Source organism: Oenanthe melanoleuca, chromosome Z (genome assembly GCF_029582105.1).
Source record: "Oenanthe melanoleuca isolate GR-GAL-2019-014 chromosome Z, OMel1.0, whole genome shotgun sequence".
Classification (NCBI taxonomy): domain Eukaryota; kingdom Metazoa; phylum Chordata; class Aves; order Passeriformes; family Muscicapidae; genus Oenanthe; species Oenanthe melanoleuca.
The window spans coordinates 69115253-69123737 of record NC_079362.1 but is presented as its reverse complement, the minus strand read 5'-3'; positions in this window follow the sequence as shown (position 1 = coordinate 69123737).

The window sequence follows — 8485 nt, the reverse complement described above, 5'->3', positions numbered from 1 at the left end:
GTTGGGCAACAGAGTGGAACCCTCCTGGTCACCAGGAACTCATCCAACCCATGCTGGGCCACACTCCTCCTGCCCTTGACAGACTTATCAGACAGGATGAAGTTATTCTTGAAAGGAGAAAAGCATGATGGTTTTTGAGGCACTCACCAGCTTTAATCTGTGAAAAGCCCTGGAAAGAAAAAGCCTTGCCCACAAATATTTGACAGAGAGTGAAATGGAGACAGAGAAGTAGATCAGGTCATAGAGTCATAGAATGTCAAGGATTAGAAGGGTCTGTAGAGAACATCCAATCCCAATCCATCCGTGTCATGATCAGGGACCTCTGCCACTAGACCAGGTTGCTCAAGGTCCTATCCAGCCTGACTGAATGCTGACTGAATGGAGCATCCACAGCTTCCCTGAGCAACTTCTTCCAGTATCTCACCACTTTCACAGTAACATATTTTTCCTAATGTCTAGTTTACATTTCCCCTTTTTCAACTTGTACCATTACTCCCTGTCCTATCCTTACAGCTCCTGACAAAAGGTCTCTCTCTGGCTTCTCTGTGGGCCCCTTCAGGTACTGAAAGGTTCCTATGAGGTCTCCACATAACCTTCTCTTCTCCAGGATGAGCACCCACAGCCTTCTCAGCCTGTCTTTGTAGGGAAAGTGCTCCAGTCTTTCTCATCAACTCAGTGGTCGTCTCTGGACTTTCTCTAGCAGTTCCATGTCCTTCTCATCTTTAGGGCACCAGAACTGCAAGCAGCAGAGGTCCCACAAGGTACCATGGGACTTCCCACAAGGTGATGCTGGCTCTGTGGGTTCAAGTACTCTCTCTGAGCCTTGAGCTGCCTGCTCTGGTCTGCTTTCAATCCACAATAAAGTGAAAGCTGGGGAAACTGCAAGGTTCACAGGCCATCATCACCCTGGAGATAAGACCAGCCAGTCTTTCTCCTAGAGGAGCACAAACACCCACATTCTGAAAGGAGAGATTAAAGGGGAAGGGCTGTATGCTGGGGCAGGAGTCACTGGGTCAGGTAAAAGAGGTTTTGAAATTGCAGAGCATGTAGCCAGCACACTACTCTGAACATTTCCCTGCTTATGACTGTACCCAGAAACAGCACAGCATGGCTGTGTCCCCCCAGCCAGTTTGCAATGGGTTTGCTCTCACAAACAATGCCACTGATGAAATCCTTGTACTTCATCCCATACTGTCTCTTCTGCCTCATCCTTTCCCCAGGCACTTCAGTCCGGAGTGCAGAATGTTCTGCAAAACACACCAGCCCAGCATCTGTCTGGCCAGCACTAAAAAGCACAAGCTTGTGTCGACATTCACAAAGAGCAAAACCAGATCAGGGCCTGCTAACAGCCACACAGAGCAAGGCTGAGCCAGCAGCACCTCACACAGTTCTGCACAGCCACCAGGTACTTTAGTGTGCACTGCATCCATGCATTCCACTCATAGAAGTTAGGCCTGTAAGCCTTTCAAGCAATGATGCTAAACCTTTAGGCAGGCCATCACAGAATCATGGAACATTTTAGCTTGAAGGGACCTTAAACACCACCTTATTCCAAACCACTGCCATAGGCAGGGATGCCTTCCACTAGACCAAGTTGCTCAGATCCCCATCTGACTTGGCCTTGAGAAATTCCAGGGATGGAGCAGCCACACCTTCTCTGGGCAGCCTGAGCATGACCCTTTGAAAATTTATTCTTAATATCTAATCTAAACCTGCTCTCTTCCAGTTCAAGGCCAGTCCCCTAGTCCTATCACTTCAAGCCCTTGTAAAAAGTCCATCTTTTCTGCTGTCTGTTATCCAGATGTTTTGTGGGGTGAGGACCCAACTGGTGGCACTAATCATTGCCCATATGTGTAATCAGTGAATTTCCCAGCTATCTCCCCCAGAGCACGGCTGTGCTCTCCCATATCACACCTGCCAGGGGGTGCCTGAGGACCATACAGCATCTGGCATGACTCACAGCAGTGTGAGCAATGCCTGCCCCGTGGGATCTGTCTGTGCACAGGGGAGGGAAAGGCCAGAATGCAGATGGCTGGGTCAGCTTTCCAGCACCAGCCCTCCCCTGCCCAGAGGGCTGCTGCTGGCGTGGACGTGAAGGCATCCAGAGGAAACCCTGATAAGCTCCCAGTATCTCAGCTGTGGGGAGGTGCCACAGATTCCTTGCAGGCGTGCACACAAACCCCTTCAGACACTGCCCAGCCTCTCCTGGGGCTCCAAGGATCCCCACAGGCATTTCAGTGAGAGTAGAAGTTTCCTCCAGCATCACCTAGGCCCCACCACCCTCAAGATCCCCCAGCCCCTTTTGCCTCTTGTGCTGTTTTGAGACACAGGAAAGAGGGGCCAGGGTGTGGATCTGAATGGCTCCCTGGCCATTCCCATTCTTTCAGTTTCTGCATGTAAAGACATTGACCCAGAAGAACACAGAGAAGCTGAAAATCCTGTTGATGGGCCCTGAAAACAAGCCAGTTTTCCTAGCTCATGTAGCTTCCCAACAAAAGTCCTGGAGCACACAAGTGGGAGCTTCATGAACTGCCCCATATTAAGTGTCCCATATTTAGTACTGACATGAAGTTTATTTCCCTAAGCACAGTACACCGCATATCAATCACCACTGACAGTGCAGATATCCCTTACCCATGGCAGTTATTCAATTTTGCTACTGTCTTTATTGTCATATGTTTGTTTTTACACAGGCACTCAAACGTACACACGCCTATCAGCCATTTCCTAGTGACTGTTACACACCACCTTCTGAATTTTGACTTCATAGGAACCTCATCATCAAATCAAATTATCAATATATAATCTTATGAGAGTGGCAGAGGATCTCTCCCTCACTCCTGATATGAACCTGTTACAGCTCTCAGGAGCTACCTCAGGGTGTATTTGCACAGAACCTGATGTGATGGGCCTCTGACCACAGCACAGCCCCCAGGCTCCACCACGAGATACGAACCATAACAGGTCTGTGAAGATATGGGTGGTGATTTGGCACCTCAAGTGCTCGTGCATGTTCCAAACTGCAGCACTAGGCACAGCAGGTGTCTGTCTGGAACTCACACCTACAGGAGCAGCCAGTGAAGAAACTGATGGGAAATATGTGACTGCTGCAATGACTTTTCTCAGAACAAGCTCAAACTGTTGTTCATGCATTAGGCTATGTAATGAATGTTTAAAAGCCCTTGACACAGGATGCTGCAGGTCCTTAAAAGACATCTAAAGATAGACAAATTCATGAAGGTAAATATCCACCCATGGCTGTTAAACATGTATCACAAGTGGTCCTTGAACTGTGAATCATTCAAGATTGTAAAATAGTTCTGGGGAAGTACATTTGTTCTGCTCTTCTCATATCACACTCTCATGGATCTCCTCCATGGGTCCAACCCATCTCAGTGACCACTGCCTGGCTACCTGTGTTGTCCAGTGGAATGGGATGTCCACCACTTCAGTTTTTAAGTCGCAGGAGCAGAAGACTAGCAGAGTTTATTAGCTGCTGTTCTTGAATTTCTCAGATCTGAGATGACATGAAAATAGTAAAAATACATTCCTGGCTCTACTGTTCACCAGTGTGAGACCTGAGCATTCACTCTCCCCACTGCCCAACTCCTCATCTCCAGGGAGTGGCCAAAACACCTTGTTCAGACACAACCCATGGTGGGCAGAGGAGATCTTTGCACCTGCACAAGGCATGTTGTGTGATCTTTGCTAAAACACCTGCCCCAGCTAAGTGCTGGAAGTGCCATCAGCTGCTGGGTCATCCATCTCATTACTCTTTTCTCCAGAGTGCAGTGCAAATAGTGACCTCTTCCAGTCCTAGGACAGCCAAGGACATCCACTTCACCAGGTCAGTGGTCAGAGGGGCAAGTGGGAGCGTCTTTCATACCCCCAACAGGTCAAGCCAGAAGAGCAACTCCTCAGCTCACCAGAGCACTTACTGTAATGCCTGCAGCAATGCAGCTATTCAATGGCAATTTAAATACAGTAAAAGCTTTAGATGAGGGATATCTATTGCACTGTGGTAGAGCTTCCTTTCTCTCTCCCTTCAGGAGCTGGAGGAGGCCACATCACATGCGTCATTTAAAAGCAGACTTGAAGCAAAAGGCATTTGAAAACTCACCATGGGGAACGATCATGCTCAAGGCAGTATATAACTGACTTTGTCTTGTTCATCTTGTATTTTATGGTCTTTGCTGTTTAAACACAGGTGAAGGCAAGCTAGCAGAGCAGAGCCTGCTCACCACTCACCTGCCTCCTTTCCTGTGCAAGCACCATCTACGTTCCTGAGCTTTCTCTTCTGCTCAGCTCCATGGAATGGTAGCTTTGGATGCCTCACCACCACACTGCAGTAACACAATACTGTCAGCAAGGGCCTGGGGGAGAAAAGCACTGCCAGGGCTCTGGGAGCATTGCAGGACCCCTGGCCACTCTCCCTCTGTGCCTGGGGTGAGAGCTTGCATCCTCCTCCCTCCTGCTCAGGCCAGCCCCTGATCCATGTGAGAGCTGCAGTGTAACAGGGAAAAGGAGTGTCAGAGCAGGGTCTCACTCCCTTTCAAGTGCTGTGGCGTTTGCCATGGGCCATTCTGGAAATTTAGGACATGAACAAGATCTTCTAGACTCACCAGACCCCTTTTAAGGCCCACACTGGCAATCACCTTAGAAGCAGCAAAGGGGAAATTTTACAACCAGCAACTGTGTGTAAGTTTGTTGAAGACATGGGGTGGTGTAGAGGAACAGAGATATCTGCTTCACCATGAGCTCCTTGGGCTGCAGCTGGACTCTCAAAGCACGTGTTTGTTCGGGAGCTTTGGATAAATTCTTGCTAGCTGTTATTTCTGTCACACTATTGCTCCATATGTTTTGGACTGACTTATTTTGAAGCACTGCCAAAATAATCCATCACAGTGCCTCATACCCATAGGCAATAGCCTGATGGAAGACATCATGCCCTGATCAACATCTGCATAGAGCAAGATATGATCCAGGAGTGACAAAAACATGTTATGTTCTAGGTTGTCAGCACTGAGGAAAAAAACATGTTCATCATTTGCATTTGTTGATTCACACTTGCTGACAGGATAGCAAGATTGATCAACACAGAGGAACTGAGATTAATGAATCCTGATCATCTTTAAGCTCTCAACGGACTGACCCTAATCCATAACCCAGGGTCAAAGTCTACATTATTCTGAGTTCTGTATCAGCTAACTCAACACATTAAAATAAGGAAGATAGGTCCTGAAGAAAGAAGTCCTGATACTTTCAATTTCTTGGTGCCTGCTGACAACCCGTAACTGTTAAAAAAACTGCAAATCCCGTGGAAAAGTCCCACAGTATCAGCTGGTGATTGCCTTGGATGACCACAAGTATGAAAGCAAAATGGTGCTCCCATGGGCAGTGTCCTACCCAGCCTGTCTGGAAGGAGTTTATCCCTCACAGATGCTGTCACCAGTTGCTGCAGCACTCAGGGGTTTAATCAGAGTTTCCCTCTCAAGCACTGACCCGTCCTGCCGGATCAGTCCTGCTCAGCTTTCAGCACATGGTAGGATCATAAGCCAAGGCAAACGTAAGCAAGGGACAGAAACAGAGGATAGAGATCTCCAGTACGCAATTACACACATAACAATGTTATGTTATGCACAAAGGTGCGTGAAATATGTTTAAGAAAAAAAAAATCTGCATAGATAGGAGAGTTGCTCATAATCCAGGATATTATCTGATCTGGGAAAATGCCATGTGAATGAGTCACTGGAGCATCACTCAATTGCTGTTTACAGAAAATGCCACAAAACTGGCTGTTGTAGTCCCTCTCCTGCATTTGTATTTCCTTTTCATGATTTCTATAAATGATTGACTAAAATGTTTTATGGGCTGCTCTCTTGCCCATAGTTATCTGCCCTACTACCTTGTTCCAGTCCAGTCCCTCATCCCTTCAGTGAAATGTATTTTAATGAAGTGTCTTTTTCAGGTGATGGTTGGAGAGCAAACAAAGGTCCTTTGAAAAAATGTTTTGCATATTCCTGCCACAGCTGCTCTCCAACCAACCTGCCAGCATGGTTGTGTTGTAGCCTTATGCCAAGGAGAGACACCAAATGTGACTGATACAGCAAGTTTACATATGCCCCATTCCTTCAGGAGCTGCTGTTTATGGCAATTGCCCAGCATTTAGCAGCTGAAAAATTCAGAAGCTGGTGATCTGCAATCAAGACTCTGGCATGGAAGGCTTGTAAATGAGAGATGGTGCCTTCAGCCTCAGCTAGAAATCAACAGCCAGACTGCAGAGATCTCACAGCAGTGGTGGCACCCTCAACACAGAGGTATTGTCTGGATCTCTACTGCAGGATGGATCCCTCCCCTGAGCCCTGTGCTGGGCTGGTCTCAGACAGGCAGGGACCTTCACAGCAGGACAGCTTCTTGCCTAGCTCCCATTCTAACCACTCCAAACAAGCAGAGTAAAAACTGAGGAATGCGGGGGGAAGGGGGTGAGGTGGGGGGGAAGGGGTGGGGTGGGGAAAGGGGGGGAAACAAGAGGGAAACAAGAGGAACTGCCTGAGGAAAAACTGGGAAGCAGGAGTGCCCTGTGTCCAGACCCACTGTGGTATGGTTTGGCAGCACAACACACCAGTGCTTGGATAAGCCTGAGCTATGGTAGGCTCTCTCTGAATCCTGGGCTGCAATGAGCTGCCACCACATTCCCAGAGAGCAGCAAACCAACTCCACTCTCTGCTTGCAAAGGTAGCAGAAGACCAGGCTGTCTAAAACAGCCTGCAGCTCCAGGATTGAGGCTGCCCTAGGTGTTTCCTCTTTGAGCAGTACTGAACTCTATCCTCCTCTGTAGGAGGAAGAGTCTATGTGGGGGCAGCCATGCTCTTTGGAACAAAACTTTCCCACAGCCATCACAAGCCTCCCTGCTCCTGGTGTTCTTCCACGAGCTTAAAAGGAGAGCTCTACATATGTGTCTGCACGTGTGCCTCTGTGAAAATGCAAGGGGAGACTGACTTGCTGCAATGAGCTTTTCAAACAAAACAATATAATTACACATATTTTTCTCCCATGAGCAGGATGGGAGCTCAACATGTAACATCTGTTGCTTAATGCATTCCTAGATAGCACACAGATATTATGCTGATAAGCACCACTTAAGAACCAAGATAGCAAAGAACAGAAAGTAATGATTGTAGTTACGTACAGAACAGGTCAGATGTTAGTAAGGCTTTAAAGCAACCTGGTTTCCATCCTTCCATTTATCATAATGAAAGTAATGCATATAGCAGTGAAGAATTTTAATAGCATTTTAGAGGCTATAACAGCTTCAGAATGATGACTTTCATTACATGGCTGTACAGTTGTCCGTGGGAACTGCAGAGGGCCACATCACACACCATTTATATCCTGAATCAAAAATATATCCTTTGGAAATCAAATGCCTATATGGATGATCTTGTGCTGTTTGAGGATCTAGATGAGATCAAAATTCACACCTGTTTCAGATCTTTGGCCTTCACCAGAGCACAGCTTACCATGTGAAAAGCATGACCAAAATTAAGAAATGCCCAGCCCATGCTTCCCACATGCTGGCCTCTTCCAGTGCATCATGACAGTGCTTCCCATGCTGGGCTAGTCCCTTATTCCCAGCTCCAAGAGGTGGCAGCAGCATCCCTGCCTTTGGGAAGCCACTCCTGTGAGGGACTGACATCTCTCCTTGGAACAGGAGAAGGACTGACACCCAGGGGAAAGGCAAGTGCACACCCATCCACTCAGACAACCTCAGTATGGCTAAGCTGACCACCAGCTGCACCAGGCTTAGCACTGTAGACAACCACAATATAAGGCACAGGACTAATTATTTTTAAAAAAATAATTAAAACAAATGTAAAAAATTTTTGCATCTTGCTAGTTTTTTCATGTTAATGAAGAGGGGGAAAACTACTTGTGGAATTGAGAAGAGCCCTGAGACTCTTCTCATTATTCCCAAGGGAAGCTTGACAGCATTGCCCATTACAAAAACCTTTGCAGAAATATCAGCTGCTCTGACTGTCCAGCCATCTCAGAGATTAAAGGTTGAACACAAAATCACAGTTGTCAGTAAAAGAAGAAAGGAAAGAGAAACAAACATGGTCCTTCTCTCAGACACAGTACAACCTCAGCAGAACAAACATACAGTGGAAAAAAGGGTGAAGAGAGCCTGCAATACACAAAAGTTCCTTGCATCATGGGACAAAAAAAACATCCCACCAGTTCTCATTCCACCTGCAATGGTGAGACTTTCACCTGAGCATATCAACAATGGTGTGTCACTAAGCAGGGTCCTGTCACCTCTTCTTAGGTGGCTTCTTGTGTTTGGGGATCTCCTCCTGCTGCCATAGGATGCAAAAATATTTTGAGGTCTGCATCTGTCAAAGCACTGATACACTGATATTTTTTAAATTGCTGGTGAAAGACACAAGCTTTGGCATCCAGGCTAATCCTGACCTGTGCTGGTGTT